Below are 19,665 nucleotides of genomic sequence, written 5' to 3' on the forward strand. Positions count from 1 at the left end.
TTGTTGCCAATGACATTACCTACACAACTACTACTAACCTTACCAGCACACTACAAGTGTGACAAGTCAGCCTATACAAATAGCTTGGGTGGCAGGTTTAGTTGTTTTTAATGCTTACTGAATTAATAAACACTTTCTGTTCTGCTCGTCTTTAAGTTATACAAACAGCACCACCATGTTTCTCTGTACATAAATAACACATGTGAAAAGGGTTTTTGAAACTTGTTGCAATGTGCCATCCTTTGCTTCTGTTGATTTTGGCCGACAAATGCATGCCCTCAGCGACCAGCGTAAATTGGCACACCTTTAGTATCAGTGCAGCAAACGATATCCCCCCCCCCCCCCCACCCCCCACATGCAGTACTAAAAGCTTGATCCTAAAACTGGCAATAAAGATAGTGAGAATCATGTTGCACATACTGGAAGGATATATCGTGCTATGCATTCTGTAGTTCTCAGGAAGTCCATTAGGCCCATCCTCCCTGACTCACGATTGCCCAGGGTCTATAGGTAAATTATTGGGAAGGCACAAGGCTCATTGGAGCTGAGGATGGGCTCTGGTGCATGTACCCACTTCATGTAATGTAGACATATTGATAGAGCGCGCGAGGCCACCCGACCAATAATTTCGCCGATTCCGGCTTCAGGGCCCATATACTTTCAAATCACCATATACATTGATCAGGTGACTTCACGAGCTCTACCAATTTGTGTGTGTTCCCTACTATTGTTTCTCAGTGCACCCGACTTACCATCCACCGACACGGGTACCTAATGACCACAATGAATCAGGGAGCTAGCTGTAAAAGGAAAGGCAACAAAATACAAACCCAACCAATAACATTCAAAATACTGTTTAAATGACCACGGACAACTGGAAGTTTTAAAATGTTTATCTAAAGTTCATTATTTTCATTCATCAAATACACGAGAATAAGGCATTCAATAACTAGTATAATGTAAATGATATAACTATAGAGAAATAAAGACAAGGTAATCATCGAAATACTGCTGTGAAATGCAAATGGAAAAATACTACACAATCTCAGAAATGTTTAAACATGGACAGACTATGCATGGGTAACTTATAGGAGGGCCTATAAAGAGTAACACGCTAAGCTTAAAGTGAATGGACCTTTAAACAGTCTAGGTAAGGAGGTTCTAGACCATATCAGAAAATGACAAACTGCAATGCAAAATATAATTTCTAACAGGTGAGATGACATGGGAACACGTTTACGAGATAATTGTAAATGACTTTCAATGGTTTGCAGAAAGCATGGAAAATAACATATGCAAAGGTTTCACTTTATTGAAGCAAAAGGTAGAAATATAGAAAGGTGCAAGTTTAAAGAACTTAGAGCAGTATTTACCTAGATTGGTGAGGAAACCAAACCCTGGCCACGGGTCAGTTAAGGACAGGAAACCCTCAAGGAAGGATACCCCTCAAAGGACAGCAGATGTAGAATGGACACCCAAGACAGGACAGGATACCCTCGGAATAGGAATCAGGACAGGACCCTCAGGACAGGACAGCAAACCCTCAGGACAGGACCGCTCAGGACAGGACCGCGCCCGCAGTTTGGAAGCAACGCCTGCGCTCCACCCTCTCTGCAGCTATCGATCAAGACCCCGATTGGGTCAGCGAACTCCCAGCAAAGTGCTTCGCCAGCACCTTAAGGTTCAGTAAAACCTTAGTCTATGGTCAAATTCGGACAGAGTGCTCCGCAGCTCTCTGTATCTTCAGTCACCTATTGAGTGCGTTGGGTCAGTGACAGGTCAGCTAAACCAGACAAGTCGGACAATTCCCTAGGTGAACCCAGGGTAGATATACTGTTTGGGGCAGTGTACCACCCCCCAATTGTTGCAAAGTGTCAGAATCCCTCAATTTGGATTGGTCCTAAGGTAGGATTTGGGTAACACACCAATCATAATAGAGTATTTGTATGCCGCATTAACATATTTTGGTACCGCCTAGCGAGATAGGGGTTCCCATGAGAGACTACACGGCAAACAGTAGCGCAACATTACAATGTAACATATAAGGAGCCACATTCGCTGTTCTCGCGGGGCAGAGGTGACTTTCTCAGGAACATCTTGCCCATCACTGCCAACTGGCTGTGTTCCATCAGTCAAGGTCCACTGTGCCGCAGAAAGTTGCGCAGGCGCAGAAGGGACCTCCAATATGGCTCTCCTCTCTCTCAGACCCCCATTCCCCGCGGTACATGAAAAGTAAGCGAAAACAAATTAATACATAATAATGTCATCATGGAAACACATCACAGAGTTTGTACTTCTAACTTATCATCAAGAAATATACTTATGCAATCTACATGTTAGCTACATAGAAACGATGACAATAGCAGTGGCACGAGCAGTACCACATTGGGCCAAGCTATGTATTACGCATGCGCAAAATTTTCCCTCCAACTCTGCAGACGCGTCAGGACATGTGAGTGTGACTGACGCATGCGCAGTAACTAAATACAAGCGACGGCCATTTTACAGACTCCGTTTAGTATTGTTAAAATACACATGTGCAAGCTTCATTGACTTTGTTTTCAAACTTAAAATATCGTTAGTAAAACGTACATTTTTTACCTTGTTACACATAAATGAGGTTCATGATTTCAGCAAGTCGCAAAATATGCGAAGTTTTGCTTCATCAATCCCCTCTTTGATGATATTTACTATCATCACAAAATAAATGGAACCAGATGCCAACTTTTCTTTCACACTTTATACAGCTCTATCTCTTCCAACAATCGCTCCAACTTTTCTCTCTCAGTTCTGGTAGGGTGAGAAGTCTTCACCTTTTTGTATATCTGATCATTCACTTCTTCCAATTCGATTTCATCCACACTCCGTTTCAACCCTCTTGCATTTACCTCGTGCTTTTTGGTGCGCTTGCGGCATTTACAACAGATAAAAATGAGAAATATGATAAGACCTATAATTCCAATTGGCATCAGTATCTTGAACAATAAGCTTTTACCTAAACCAGCAAGCCAATGACCTACGTTTGAGAGACCATCTACCAGTCTCTTCCAGGCGCTATCAACCTCGAGTGGTTTGAGTTCCTTTGTCAAATTAGTAATGTTTTTCACATATCTTTTGATCTGTACACTTTTGTCCGGAATATAAGTGCAACAATGTTGCGCCTTCAACATCCGGCAGACTCCGCCCTCTTTCGCTAATAAGGTATCAAGAGCAAGTCGATTCTGCAAAACCATTGATCTGATCGCAACCATTTCGGTGTTGACCAGCAGAAATCCATGAGCTGTCTCAGTAGACAATACATCCACTATAGTAGACAATTTACAAATTCTGTGTGTGTTCAGAACCACTCCCACTCCAGGTATCAGTGCACTGAAAATACTACCCATAATTTCACCTATACTTTCTCTTTTACTACACATTAAGCCATTAGTATTTTCATTGCTTCCAGCTTTCCCATTCACATGGTATATTTTCGGGAAGACAATGCCAAAATAGCAACTTCCATACCAGTGATCCGGCAATTTGAAATAAGCCTTGTCCCCACAAATATAATAAATTCCAGGAAACACAGGCTCTGACCCATTTTTGAAACCCCATCCTCCAATTACCTTGTAATTATGTTCGCATTCACTGGAACCAGTGAAAACATTGTTATAGTAGCTAGTCTTCTCGCGATGAAGACATAGCTTTCCTTTCTTTTCAAAATCCAGCAACAGAGCAGGTCCCGCCCCACCATTTGAGGTGCCTTCCATGTTCTCAGCCCACTTTGGCCTTTTCTGACTTTCGTCATTAGCCTTCTTTTGTATTTTAATTCTTCTTTTCTCTGCCATGTTCAGGAACATCTTTTCCTGTTCACGCAAAGAACAAGTCAAGTTATCTCTGTGTGCGTCCGCTATGTCAATGTTACCTATAGTCAGGAAGTAGTCTCCCATATATCTAATTGTGTCACTTTTGGTATGTACAGGGTTCAAGTTCCCACGTATAGGAAGCTCAGAAAAGATCACGTCATTGTTAGAGTAATAGTACTGTAATGGTCCTCTTTTGTAAAATAAACTAGCTAAAATGCTACAGGAGATTCCATATGTCAATGGCAAGTGATGGTATGTCACGCCTTCAGCTACAGAGGTAGGTAGCTTCATGCAGACATAGCAATCTTCAATTTCCATAGTCTCTACATAGTGTATTAACAAGTTTGCAAAAACATTTAAGTGTGTCCTGTTCTTAATTCCATGATAATGTAGTCCTTCCTCATCTGATGCTTCTAAGTTTTGTTTTGTTTGTCTCAGTGCTCTCTCATGTCTTGCTACACTCTGTGTTGTCAGCTCCTCACTGTCAGTATTTACAATTTCAGTAGGGACAATGGTAGTATCTTTACTTACAGTAAAGGGTATAAAGATTGTTAGTCCTATCCAGATTACTATCAGTACTACTATACTACATATACACACTTTGCAGCACGTCTTGCAACGACTGCAACTAGGTCTACCATTCACAGTTGAATCAGACATTTCGGCTCAGAAGAAGTTTCTCGACCCCTCTTTGTGTCTTTACACAGCTAGCTTACTTTGTGCAAATTCACGGTGGTTCGTCTTCTTCTTCGGCAGAATACTCAGGGACGGGCTCTCCGTCGCTTACGTCAGTTATATCAAGATCTTCAAGTTCTTCCAAAACGAGTGTCCATTCAGGAGACTTGTACTTTTTGTTTTGTCTTTTTATTCGATCACTCCTTCTTTTGGAAGAGTTTTCCTCTTGCTCGGCTATCCGTGCACTTCTCCTTGCTTCTGCACGTTTTTCTTCCACCGTCTTTATCCTTAGCCTCAATTTCTTTACAAACCTAGGCTCAAGGTGCTTTCTTTTCTTGAGTCTCTTAGTTGGCACTTGGACTTCGCTTTCTTCTCTTATCCTCTTGTTCTCTTTAACTTGTGGCAATTCTGCTTCACTTTCTTCTTCTTCCCCTATCCTGCTAGTTCCAGGGCTAGCATCTAGTTCTTCTGCCTGGTTACTAATCTGGCCTTGTTCAGGAATATTTTGTTTTTGGCTTTCGATTGTCTCTGTTTCTGTTTCTGTTTCTGTTTCTGTTTCTATTTCCTGAACCCGTTCTTCTAACCCTATCTGATCCTGTTCAAGCACTTCGATCTCTTGATTTTCTTCTGCTCGAACTATTATTCTATGTCTATGCTGTCCCTTATCCACATCAGGAGTTAGTGGAGGTGTATCGAACACCTGTTCTGTCCCTGTCTGACCTTCTCCTTCCTCAGTTTTGATGTGAATCTCAAGCGGCTGAGGTTCTTCGCCTGTGCCTTGCTTTTCCTGACTAGTCCACTCTCTACCTTCACAAAGTCGCTCTCTTGTTCGGATGGGATCCTCAGTCAGATCAATCAATGGTATCCATTCTTCTGGCCATATGCTTGGCAGCTCGTCATCAGCTACTCCTGGCTCAGTTTCCTGGACCTCTTCAGCAGGCTGGATTCTTGGCAGTTCGTAGTCAACTACTCCTGAGCCAACGTCTGCTGTTCCTGCAGCTTGACTGGTGTTGGGCTGTTCGTTGTCAGCTGCTTCTGGTCTGGCTCCTGCAGAGTCCTCTGCTGGATGCCCTTCTTCTTCAGGTTCCTCGTCTGGTAATACCTTCTGGGTGTGTCCGGCGTGGATCCACTGGGAAACACCTGCACACTTCACTGCAGTGGTTGTTACCAGGATTACTTGGCGTTTCTTTCCCCACCTTGGTGCCAGACAGCTTGACCGAGTGTGCTTCTTTATTTTGACCCAGTCTCCTGGAACCAAGTTGTGGAGAGGAGTCGTTGGATTGAGGATACCGTCGTCTCCGATCTGGCGAGAGATAGAACGCACTTGGTCACCCAATCTTCTGCAGTACTCAAGCACCAAATCATCAGTAATACTCAACAGTTTGCTTCCTGGCACCCATGCTTGTCTCATCACTCTTCCCATAATGATTTCATGGGGACTTAGGCCTGTCTTGCGGTCAGGAACACTTCTCAGTCCCATCAGGACCAGGGGCAGGGCCTTCACCCAGTTCATGCCAGATGCATCGCACAGCTTTGCTAGTCTGTTTTTGATAGTTCCATTTATTTGCTCCACTACTCCAGAAGCCTCTGGATGATATGCACAGTGAAGTTTCTGCCTTATTCCAAAGGCCTTACAGAGTTCAGCCATTATTTCATTCTGAAAATGTCCACCCTTATCTGATTCAATAATGAATGGCACCCCGAATCTAGGTATCAGTTCTTTTAGTAAACACTTTGCTACTGTCAGTGCGTCACTTTGGGGAGTAGGGTAAGCTTCTACCCACTTTGAAAATACGCAAACAATGACAAGGACATATCGCTTCCCTTCACAACGGGGCATGGTGATGAAATCAATCTGTATCCTTACAAAGGGACCCCCTGATCGCCCAATTTTGCTCAGTTCTACCATTGTCCTCTTGCCTGGGTTCATCTGTTGACATGACAGGCACCTCTGGCAGAGGGACTCTGCTACTTTCCTGAACTTTTTACTGTACCAAGTCTGTTGAAATACCAGAATCATGGCATCCCTACCAATGTGGGATCCCTCGTGTATTAATCTTGCCATTGTGCCAAGCAAGTGTCGGGGTAATACAGGCATACCAGTTGGGCCCAAGATGACACCATCCACACGTCTCGGTCTACACCCATCCTCCTTCCATTTCTCTCTTTCTTGCCATGGGGCCGCCTCCTGCCACTCTCTCACTTCATCCCATGTAGGCACTTCTTCAAACACTTGAAGTTGGCAGCTGGCTCCGATCCCCCCTCGTTTAGGATTAATGATATAGTGATCTCTGGCGCACCATTGGGCCACTCGATCAGCATAATCATTTCCCAGTGATACTTTGTCCATGCTCTTCTTATGAGCAACGCACTTTACCACTGCCAGTTCCTTTGGTAACTGGATGGCCTCTAAAAGGTCATGAACAACTTTTCCATTTCGAATAGGGGTACCTGAGGAAGTCAGGAATTCCCTCTGTAGCCACAATTGGCCAAAGTCATGCACAACACCATAACAGTACTGACTGTCAGTGTACACTGTTATGCGTATGTTTTTCCCAATTTGGCAAGCTTTTATCATAGCAATCAATTCGGCTACTTGTGCAGACTTTATGTTATATAGATAACCTGCTTCTTCAATTTTTGTTAAGGAGACTACTGCATAGGCAGCACTCAGGCCTCCTAGTTCATGTCTTAGACAAGAACCATCCACAAATAATTCCATGTCATGCACAGGCAATGGAGTTTCTTTAATGTCTGGGCGTGGCTTGGTGCTGAACTCTGTCAGATCAATACAGTCATGTTCATCATCATCCCCACCTTCCATATCCAGGGGGTCGGGGAGTAAAGTGGCAGGGTTCAGAATACCGCACCTAACAATGCTTACATTTGCTGCACCCACAAGAATCCTCTCGTATTTAGTCAGCCGACTAGGGGTGAGATACTGCGTTTTGGTTCGGGTCAATAAAATTACCACTCCATGTGAAACATATACAGTCACAGGATGTCCCATGACAATGGACTCACTTTGTTCCAAACTTGCGCAGGTAGCAGCTACTGCTTTTAGACAGCCGGGTAACCCAGCAGCTACTGGGTCCAAGGTGGCAGAGAAATAGGCCACAGGCCTTCTGGTCGTGCCATGTTCTTGAGTCAAGACTGACAATGCGCAATTATCGCGAGTGTCACAGAATAGGGCAAACTCTTTGGAATAATCTGGCATTCCCAACGCAGGGGCTGTACACAGACAATTTTTCAGTTTGGTGAAGGCCATTAGGCTTTCATCATCCCATTCTACTATATCTGGCATTCCTCTCTTGGTCATTTTTATCAAAGGCCTGGCTAAGACTGCAAATCCCAGAATCCACTGCCTGCAGTATCCTAGTACGCCCAGGAACATTCTGATCTCTTTTTGAGTACGGGGCAACTGCATCTTTTGAATTATTCTCACTCTTTCTGATGTTACTTTTCTGACACCCTTTTCTATCTGGTGTCCTAGATATTTCACTGATTTTGCACAGAACTGGAGTTTGTCAGGGGCCACTTTATGCCCTTTCTCACACAGATGATTTAGTAGGGCAATGGTGTCAACTACACAGTCCCTATGACTTTTAGACGCCAGTAGGAGGTCGTCTATGTACTGCACTAGGACAGAGTTCCCAGGTAAGATCAAAGTCTCTAGACATTTTTTCAATATCTGATTACAGATAGAGGGGCTCTCTGTATACCCTTGAGGGACCCGGTTCCAGCAATACACGTGACCTTCGAAGGCAAATGAGAAAAGAAATTTGCTGTCGGGGTGCAGGGGTATCGAAAAGAATGCATGACACAAATCAATCACAGTGAACCACTCTGCATCCCAGGGAATCTGGTACAGTATCACTGCTGGGTTCGGGACAATAGGGCAGCAAGGAACTACAATTTTGTTTACCTTTCTCAGGTCTTGCACCACCCTGTACTTGCCACTAGGCTTCTTGATGCCCATAATCGGTGAGTTGCATGGGCTACTCATCACCTCCTGTATGATGTTTCCTTCTAGTAATTTTTGTATTTCCAGAGTAACACCGGCTTTCACTTCCGCATTCATTCGGTAGGGCTTGGTGTTAGGGTATACTGCATTATCCTTGATGGCTATCTGTATGGGGTCTACATCCTTCATTAATCCTACATCTTTTCCAGTGAAGTCCCACACATCTGGCTTTACTGCTTCTTGGAGTTCTTTGGGCAAGTCCTGCAGGGTCAATCGTTTAATTTCTGAGTCCGGTCTGAGCAATAATAATTTATAAATGCCATCTTCATCCGGGGTCTGAATTTCAACACCTTTTGGTGTGCAAAAGATAGTACAGTTCATTTTGCACAGCAAATCACGACCCAGTAGATTCACTGGACTGGTGTCACAGACGACAAACCTATGCATTTGTTTAAAATTTCCAATTGAAATCTCCATTGGTTCGGTAACAGGAGTACTAATCAATTGATTAGATACACCCACTACTTGGATATTTTCTCCCGAGAGGGGTAGGTTTGGAACGTCCACTGTTCTTACAGTAGAACGGGTAGCGCCAGTGTCCAACAGAAAGGTGACATCATTTCCGTCAACCTTTCCTTCAATGTATGGTCCAGACTGGTCTACCGGCAAGGAAGCGCCAAGTACGCACTCCTCGTCCTCCCCTCTCAGGCCCCGTCAGTACTGATCATTACAAAGGAAGGTATCATTCAGCAGATACTGCGAAGTTGCTGTATTTCTGTTCTCACCGCTTTCCCAAACTTCTATCTCATCACCCTCTGCCTGTTTTCCCCTGTATACCTGCTTTGGTGCCCGAGGCACCTGAACTGTTTTTACCTGTGGTTGAGTCTTTCTTGGTCTTTCTTTCTGCGTCTGTGGAGTTAAATCAGGTGTTTTGGCGTTATCATCTATCAAATAGGGACACTCGTTACGCCAGTGTCCAATTTCGCCGCACTGATGGCAGGGAAATTTCTTCATAGCCTCATCCCTGCTAAATTTGGGCCGGGGCTTTCCTCCACCCCCACCCCCAGGACCTTTGTTCTCAGCATTTTTAACCATGTTACTCAACTGTTTTTCCTGCTGTTCTGCGAGCTTCACTTGAGCCCACATCACTTTCTCCTTAAGGGCCTTTTTCTTTTCTGCCATCTCGTCCTCGCAGTACTTTGCGTACCGCAGGACCTCATCCATCTTTTTGGTGTGCCAACAGATTTTATTATCTTTTATCCACTGACAAATTTCGGGTCTTAAACCATTTACAAACCTGTAAATAAAATGCGTCATGTCTTTCATCTCGATGTTATCAATACCACTGTATGTTTTGAATACCTGCAATAACCTCTCATAGAAGGAGTGCACTGTCTCGTCCCTTTCCTGTGTTGTCCTATCTATCTTGGTCCAATCAGTTTCCTTAGCTGGCACTTTTAGTTTCAAATGCTGAATTACCTGCTCATATTTTCTCATGACTTCTTTCGATGGCTCCCCTGTTTCTTTATTCCTTGGGTACTCTTCACTAGGCCAGGCTATAGCTATTTTACACTCGGTCCATAGATCTACAGGAACCACAATGTCGAAAAACCCATCCAGGTCTTTCCACAGACATTTCTGTACTTTCACGAACCTTTCCACCTGCCTGTACCAGTCTACTGGTTTCTCTCGTAATTTTGGAAAATCGTTCGTAAAGGACACAATATCCTGTCTGGACCAGGGGACATGCACATATTTCCCTCCCGGTACTTCACGCATGGGGCATAACTGTTCGGGCTTTTCTACCTCCCTTAAAGCAAACTCAGGAGTCGCTTGTCGGGAGCGAGCCTCCTCTTTCTTTCTCGCCCACCTGCTTCTCCATCTTTCCACATCTCCCCATTTTTGCAGTACCGCCAATAATTCTTTAATCTGCAACTTTTTCCCTGCCACATTCAGGTGCTCTATATCTTTGTCTGAGAAGTCTGCTCTGTACGGTTTCTGCAAGGGCTTGGATTTTGAAATATCTACCCCCATACTGGCTGCGGTGTCTGTCAGTTTTTCGTGGAGCACTCTGGTGTTTCTTGTAAGGCTTTTACACATAAACGACAATTCTTCTTCAGAGTAGGTATTCAATCGATCCAACCCCACATTTCCTGCCATTAATTCTTCTATTTCTACCCTCAGTTTGTAGAGGTCTAAAGGTTTCATTTGCGGAGTCTGTTTCTCTAATTCGCGACTCCAATTCTCTATTTCTTCTGGCGTTACCAAAGAGACACTCCTAGTACCTGTTGCTGATTCCATTTTAATTTCTTTCGCATTAAAAGGGTTATGCCTCTGCTGCATTCCCTTTCCGGTCTGTTTGTTTGGCAAGTCTAAGAACGCAACTTCAGACTCACACTCACTGGACTGATCATCTATGATTATCGGTTCCTGTCTCGGGGGTGCCATGACTGGGGTCATAACTGGAGTAATCGGATTTCCCTGACTATTTCCGTATAACGGAACCACTGGTCCAATAGTAACTGGAATAGTCAACGCCTCAGGGCTAGTATTTAACTGGGAGATTTTCAGAATTATTTCTGTCCTTTGTCTAGCTAGAGCCTCTTGCTCCTTTTCCACTAGTATCCTTCTTAAAGTCGTGTCATGCAATATCTGTGGGGTCAATGGGGGAGTAAAACTCGGGGCAGTAGGATGCATTTCACTTGGTCCCCCACCATAATTTGGTTTTGGGAACAATGTTCCGGTGTTAAAGGACCTGCGCTCTTCCTCATATGGAGGCTGAACAAAAGGCAGTCCTGAACTCGATGGTTTCTCTTCGTTTTCATACAGGGGTCTGGGAAAGAAAACTTTCGCACGTGAATATTTTTCTTCTTGGTTTGCGGGCACTTTGGGATATATATCCCTTGTTTCCGCCGGTTCGGGTTTCTCAAAATAGGGCAATACCTGACCACCCCCTCCCAGTCCTAGGGATCTGTCCTCTTCCTTTAGGAAGTGGCGACGGGGAGCATCTCCTACACTGGAAGGTCGAGCCCCCTCATTATAAGGTGGCGGACTTCTGGTACAGATGTCATCTATCAATTCATCATCTGACTCCCCAGGGGCCCCCCAATGCTTACACTTTTCGGTATTTTTCTCACCCGCTGCAGGGTTATGACATGCCGGCATCATGGGAAACAGACCCTCGACAATCATGCTCTGCCTCCACTGCTTCATCCTTTTATCCCTAGACTCCTGTTTTAGCCTGGGGTACCACTTGGTCAAACCCTTGTCCATTCGGGGTCTTTCTCTTTCAAAAGCCTCAATTTCCCATTCCTCTAAAGCTTCATACTGCGTTAGTCTTGGTCTGGGATGCAGTTCATTCATTCGGGTTCTTAAATTAAATAAGATCCTGCCATTGAAAGTGCCGTCTAACGGAAAAGCCAATACTCCGTCATCTTTTGTGTACTTCACCCAATTCTCCAACCACACACAGGTATTGTACCCTCGGTCAAACATCATGAATGAGGCGGGAGTATTCGGTGGTGGGACAAGAACACCTTCTCTAGATTTAATCGGTTTGTCCGTTTTGAAATAATTTTTCACCTTACTTACAAAGGACAATTTTCTCTTTGTTCCGTACATAATATCGTATCTATTAGTCTTCCACTGATCCCTTTCAAACCCTAGGTGCCTTGGATCAGGTCTAGTTCCTGTAGTCTGCGAGTGCCACATACGACTTCTACGCTTAACTCTGTTTACAAACTACCTCCAATCAGAACGCGCTTCAGAAATCCGTGCGACCAATGGGTGCGCGACTCTAAATAATCTCCGCCAATGGGTGCGCGGCCCCTTCGTGAGACAGTTCCCACGCTCCGGCGCTCACCCCTCCTTTACAATTCCAGCTCCGCTACCCGCCCGCTGCTTCTACCAATCCCAGCGCGGCACAGAGTGACGTCAGAAACGCTTCGCGACTGACTCCCTCCCTTCACAAGGTAACGGAAACTTTCTTTCTTTTAAAGTGCTCAGTGCTTGGTTATTTTACAACAAATACACATTCGCCACAGTGCTCAAGTGTCTAGACAGGAACGCTTTGTTTTACTGCAAGTAAACTACTTCCATTTACTTTTCACGCGCTGCGGGCAGATCTCTTCCGCCTACCCTTCACTCTAGCATTGGTGAACCTGTTATTCCCCTAAACTCATCCACTTCTTTCCGGGATATATCTGAGTCTAAGGTTTCTCAGCGGACCCCTTTGCTGTCACCCAAGCTCCGAGGAACCTGCTACTCCTCCGATGTGACCCTTACTAGGTTACGCCACTATGGGAATTTTGCCAATGAACCTCGTTACTAACATTTATTCACACATGTATTCAGAAAAACCCTAGTTAGTGCTTCCCGGTTATCCTAACCTGCACCTAACTTTCCTCAAGCCTGTGACCTCAGGACAATGGATTCTATTCACCACTTGCCCTTTCAATTCCCCGGGGAGTTCGGACAACACAAAACTAAACGGTTGACAAACGCATGGATTAATACATATAACAATATAAGAACAAGAATAATAATAATACAGCAATTCATGAATTTCAGCAGCGTATTCACAAGAGAATGATCAGCTCTCTCTGAACAGCCGCTCTTTTAGCAGCATTAATGTACTAGCAGCTACCGACTTGACTAGACTAACTAGTCCCTACCTTACTTTCAACTAGTCCCTAACCATCCTCTGCTTACCAGAAAAACTGATAGAGCGCGCGAGGCCACCCGACCAATAATTTCGCCGTTTCCGTCTTCAGGGCCCATATACTTTCAAATCACCATATACATTGATCAGGTGACTTCACAAGCTCTACCAATTTGTGTGTGTTCCCTACTATTGTTTCTCAGTGCACCCGACTTACCATCCACCGACACGGGTACCTAATGACCACAATGAATCAGGGAGCGAGCTGTAAAAGGAAAGGCAACAAAATACAAACCCAACCAATAACATTCAAAATACTGTTTAAATGACCACGGACAACTGGAAGTTTTAAAATGTTTATCTAAAGTTCATTATTTTCATTCATCAAATACACGAGAATAAGGCATTCAATAACTAGTATAATGTAAATGATATAACTATAGAGAAATAAAGACAAGGTAATCATCGAAATACTGCTGTGAAATGCAAATGGAAAAATACTACACAATCTCAGAAATGTTTAAACATGGACAGACTATGCATGGGTAACTTATAGGAGGGCCTATAAAGAGTAACACGCTAAGCTTAAAGTGAATGGACCTTTAAACAGTCTAGGTAAGGAGGTTCTAGACCATATCAGAAAATGACAAACTGCAATGCAAAATATAATTTCTAACAGGTGAGATGACATGGGAACACGTTTACGAGATAATTGTAAATGACTTTCAATGGTTTGCAGAAAGCATGGAAAATAACATATGCAAAGGTTTCACTTTATTGAAGCAAAAGGTAGAAATATAGAAAGGTGCAAGTTTAAAGAACTTAGAGCAGTATTTACCTAGATTGGTGAGGAAACCAAACCCTGGCCACGGGTCAGTTAAGGACAGGAAACCCTCAAGGAAGGATACCCCTCAAAGGACAGCAGATGTAGAATGGACACCCAAGACAGGACAGGATACCCTCGGAATAGGAATCAGGACAGGACCCTCAGGACAGGACAGCAAACCCTCAGGACAGGACCGCTCAGGACAGGACCGCGCCCGCAGTTTGGAAGCAACGCCTGCGCTCCACCCTCTCTGCAGCTATCGATCAAGACCCCGATTGGGTCAGCGAACTCCCAGCAAAGTGCTTCGCCAGCACCTTAAGGTTCAGTAAAACCTTAGTCTATGGTCAAATTCGGACAGAGTGCTCCGCAGCTCTCTGTATCTTCAGTCACCTATTGAGTGCGTTGGGTCAGTGACAGGTCAGCTAAACCAGACAAGTCGGACAATTCCCTAGGTGAACCCAGGGTAGATATACTGTTTGGGGCAGTGTACCACCCCCAAATTGTTGCAAAGTGTCAGAATCCCTCAATTTGGATTGGTCCTAAGGTAGGATTTGGGTAACACACCAATCATAATAGAGTATTTGTATGCCGCATTAACATATTTTGGTACCGCCTAGCGAGATAGGGGTTCCCATGAGAGACTACACGGCAAACAGTAGCGCAACATTACAATGTAACATATAAGGAGCCACATTCGCTGTTCTCGCGGGGCAGAGGTGACTTTCTCAGGAACATCTTGCCCATCACTGCCAACTGGCTGTGTTCCATCAGTCAAGGTCCACTGTGCCGCAGAAAGTTGCGCAGGCGCAGAAGGGACCTCCAATATGGCTCTCCTCTCTCTCAGACCCCCATTTCCCGCGGTACATGAAAAGTAAGCGAAAACAAATTAATACATAATAATGTCATCATGGAAACACATCACAGAGTTTGTACTTCTAACTTATCATCAAGAAATATACTTATGCAATCTACATGTTAGCTACATAGAAACGATGACAATAGCAGTGGCACGAGCAGTACCACATTGGGCCAAGCTATGTATTACGCATGCGCAAAATTTTCCCTCCAACTCTGCAGACGCGTCAGGACACGTGAGTGTGACTGACGCATGCGCAGTAACTAAATACAAGCGACGGCCATTTTACAGACTCCGTTTAGTATTGTTAAAATACACATGTGCAAGCTTCATTGACTTTGTTTTCAAACTTAAAATATCGTTAGTAAAACGTACATTTTTTACCTTGTTACACATAAATGAGGTTCATGATTTCAGCAAGTCGCAAAATATGCGAAGTTTTGCTTCATCAATTTATTTTTATTTTATATATATATATATATATATATATATATATATATATATATATATATATATATATATATATAAAAAACACTGCTCAATTTACAATATTTGTTGTGGGATTGGCATGAAATTTGGAGAGCACCCATTTAGTGAAAAATACACTTTGAGTGCCATCTAGTGGCAGAAATTATGATTAGCAAAATCTACTCTGCAAGAAGCTAACCGTTATCACCTATTTAAATATAAAAATAAATTCCCTAAAAAGATCAGCTAGGCGGTGACACTGCCACAGAAGGGTCTTGTCAGCCTTGTGCTTGCTATAAACAGAGTTAGAGAGAGGACAGGGTGCTGGTTTAGGCTGTGCCATGCAGGGTTGGATTGGAATTAAAAATTAGCCCGGGCACGCAAACAAAAAGTGGCTCACATTTGCATATTCCCTTTCCTCAAACACTGCTTCGGCGAAATTTTATTTAAAAAAAGGGCGGGGGGGAGTAAAAAAATGCACGGATTAGTTTACACTGGTGAAACACATCTGAAAATAGTGGAGGCCACTTCTGCTCAGGCCCCCTGCCCCGCTTAGTATGCACATATTAATGGGTCGGCTCAGCGAGAGAAAGGGACGGGCACCTCTGCTTGTTGCTAAACGGGAGGTAATGAGTGCCCATCAGCCTCCAGAAAGGCCACTCAGACACCCACTGGGCTCCTGGCTGTATGTGAACAACAGAGACACCTGCCCAGATCGGCCCGCAGACTGCTCAAAAAGCAGCCCACAGTCGGAACTTCGACACCGTCCCCCTTGGGCATTGCCCGAGTGCCCGCATCACCAATCCGACGCTGGTGCCAAGGCACTTCGGGACACTGTTCAACACACAACGTATACTGATCAGCTTTGCAAGCTCTGCTGAGAGGAACACTTTTGTGTGACAATCTCAGGTAGTGCGGGGGCATTGCCGAAAATGCGTTCTTCTAACACAAAATGCATGGCAAGGGGCAGGGTTGGAATAAGTGAGTGTGCGAATAGACAAAATAATAGTTTAATGAGCAGCTGAATGGACGGATGAATGGGTGAGTGAGTGAGAGCACACGGAAAGATGAACGTGTGAGTAGAAGAGTGAGTGTATGGATGATTCGGCGATGAGTGAATGAATAAATGGACAAGTAAGTGCATCATCCTCTTGGCAGTCCATCGACTGCTGCCACAGTCTTCATTGTGCCTGTACCACAGGCCTGAGATGATTTGCCAGCACACTTGTTGATATCTTGCAGCAGCTTACTAGCTGGTGCCAGCCAGTGATGTCCTAACAATGAGAGGCTGACATGATGTCTGACACTGAAATGACCATGCCTATGTGCTTCTCTCAGGTGATGTGAGGAATGCTTCAATTAATCTCAGCCCCTGGCAGTCACTCAAACTCCATTCCACACCATCTCTTTTCTCCCACTACATCACTCTAGACAGCCATATGTAAATCAGTCTTCACCCTGCTCCAGTATGAAAAGTCCACCCCAAACTGCCTGGCCAGATCCACAAGCAGCCTCAGTCTGGTTTCAGTCTAGTTGGACTTCATTTGTGAGGTGCAGCTTCAGTCCTGCGGCACAGTAAGCATGGGACCTGCACCTGAGCATATCCTTCTCTCTTTGGTCATCCACTGCAACAAATATAAAAACATGGAAGGGATACTTGAATTAGTGACTAGTTGCTGAGATTAATTCAAGCATTCCTTCCATCATTTTGTTGTTCGTTGCAGTAGCCCATCAGACAGCACCTCTTATATGTCTCAAGGTGACTCTACCTATGCTGATATCGGATTCTTTAGCTCAACCTCCTGGATCTCCCTTGGCCGGTAATGGAGTCTTGAACACAACACGTATTTATTTTTATTTTATTTATTTTATTTTTGGAGTTTTCTATAGTGCTGGCCAGACCCGAGGGCATTGGAGCGCTTCACAGCCAGATATGTGTAGGTCAAAATAGCGAATACAATACATAGAAGGCTAAGCGAACAACAAGTCCAACATGTAAAAGTCATATAACGAATCGAAAGGGCACAGAGTGAGCGTACAGCAGGATCACAGATAGAATACGCATACCAATAAGAGATTCAACTGGCACGAGGCAGTGGGGACAAAGTCATATACGTAGCAAGGCCGACCCCAGGAAATGGGGAGGGAGGGGGAGGGAGAGGTCGGTTACAGGTACGTGCGATCTGGAGGCAACAAAAGTTCAGATTAGAGGGTTACGTAATTGGATTCGGGAAGGCACGTTTGAGGTAGAGGTCTTTTAGTTGGCGTTTAATCTTTAGAAAGGAGGAAATAGTTCTGATGTCGACCGGGATGGTGTCCCAGATTTTTGGAGCATTCCCAGCAAAGGAGCGGTTTGCCGTTTTCTGTTTCCGAGTTCTTAGGGGGATGAGCAGGAGGGAGTTTGAGCTTCTGAGTGTTCTTGCTTGACCGGCTTTCTTGAGTTTCGAGGCAAGGTATTCTGGTTTCCCTGTGTGCAAGGCTTTGTGAGTCAGGCAGGCTGTTTTAGCTGGCCCGCATTTCCACTGGGAGCCATTTTAGATCTCTGAGTGCGGGAGAAATGTGGTCAGCATGCTAAGACATTGTGAAGCATCGCTCACCCTGCAATGCTGGCATATATATTTGATGGGGTGACATCTTCTAAGGAGGCTGGGTGATTACCTCCATGGCAGCAAGTTATCAGAGACAGTGGTCCTTTTAAAAAATGAGTACAAACATTTAACCACAAAGCTGAAATCAGGATTGGGTCTAAATGTGTTCAATGCAAAAATGTTAAAGAATAAAGCATAAATAATTTAAAAAAAACATGAAGTGAGCTGGACGTGACGAGGTATCTGGAAATCAACAGATTTCCTTACCTTAGGCATAAAACTTAAAAGTGACTTGGTGGTAAGAATAAGCAATAGCAACAGTCACAATAAGAAAGACATCTTGTGCTCCGCATAAATCAACATTACAGGTAGGAGTCAAGATGTGGTTGTCGACGACGTTTCTATCCCCAACAAAGGTTATGGGATCATCATCAGGACTAGACAATCGAGGAATGTCTGAGAAGTTGCTGAGAATAGAGAGAATGACTGTCGGGAATGGTGTCCCAACCTCGACAGAGGAAACAGTGTCTACAATTATGGACACGAGGGCAAGCTCGATGAGTCACGAGGTGAAGAGCACGGGCCAGTCGAGGGTGGTTTGTGCGAACATAGCAGGGGTACGAGTGTGCCAGGCAAAATTGGCAGGAGAGCATGGTGTCGACACCATGGGGATCGTGGTGAGAACGGGGTGAAGTAGATGAGGTGGGATTGCAACTGAGGTCGGGTAATGTGGTAACGAGAATTCAAGGAGGCATCACCACAGGAATCGTGGTGGACCCGGGGTAATGCCCGGGGTAATGCAGCATTGCTGAAAATAGGAGAGGTGGGAGTTAAGGAGTATAAGGCTTAGTTGGCTGAATGACCCCGGAGGTGATAAGCGGTACTTACCAACTCAAGTCCGGCAAGGGAGAGACGAGATTAAGCGAGGCGGGGGCCTGCAACACGCTCTCCAAATGAAGGGGATAGAAGATGTCAGGATCCAAGGGGTTCCAGGAATCCTGGATCGAGATTTTTAAAAAGGACCACTGTATCTGATAACTTACTACTAGCCTTGGTCCCCTTCGACTATAAGGGTCCCCTTGCTCTGTGTTGATACACCTCCATGGCAGCAGCAGGGGGCCCTTCTTCAAAGGCTGGTATGTCTGCTTGAGTTAACAGTCTATATTTTCCCTAACAGATCTATGGAATTATGTGGCAGTCTCACCACTAAGAGAATTCTTAGCACTCCCCCTCCCCATCCTCTCAATAAAAAGGGACTAGTTTTCCAATTGTTTTTGCCTGCCATCTTATACTGAGTTTATGTAGAGTTGAAAGCGCAGTAGAGGCAATCTGCCACTTGTACTACTGAATGTCGACGCTAACAATTTCCTAGCATAAGAGTATCGAGGACAGAATGTAGAGGGACAGCATATTGAAAGGTAAGTGCATATAGGGAAATACAGATGTACTATTCCTAAGTCCACACCTGTGTACCTTGAAGTCATATGTGCTACGTAGGTACATATATGGGGAGTTAGGTAAAAATCTAGATTTAGCTGTCAGTATTTTCTTTCGATATTTTGTCCCACCGATATTGTGGACTTGATATGCAGAGTGCACACCAATCTGATTTTTTTAAGGTCTTTTGTCAGGAGGCGGGAGGTGAGGCCTATATTCTGGAACCTGCATCATGATTCGAGGGGGAACAGTAGGGTTTGGACCTATGATAGGTGAGATAGCAGTGTAGATTCAGAGGGCAGTCTATGTTTTAGTATAAGTGCTGCAACTAGGCAGGGTTTTT

At 44.5% G+C, this 19,665-nt stretch overlaps 1 protein-coding gene across 4 annotated transcripts in view; it reads left to right on the forward strand.

The window, feature by feature from the left end:
- LOC144768236 (bactericidal permeability-increasing protein-like) overlaps nucleotides 1-19,665 on the forward strand; it is a 171,172-nt gene that overhangs the window by 126,185 nt on the left and 25,322 nt on the right. The window lies entirely within an intron of this gene.

This window comes from Lissotriton helveticus, chromosome 7 (assembly GCF_964261635.1).
Source record: "Lissotriton helveticus chromosome 7, aLisHel1.1, whole genome shotgun sequence".
NCBI lineage: Eukaryota > Metazoa > Chordata > Amphibia > Caudata > Salamandridae > Lissotriton > Lissotriton helveticus.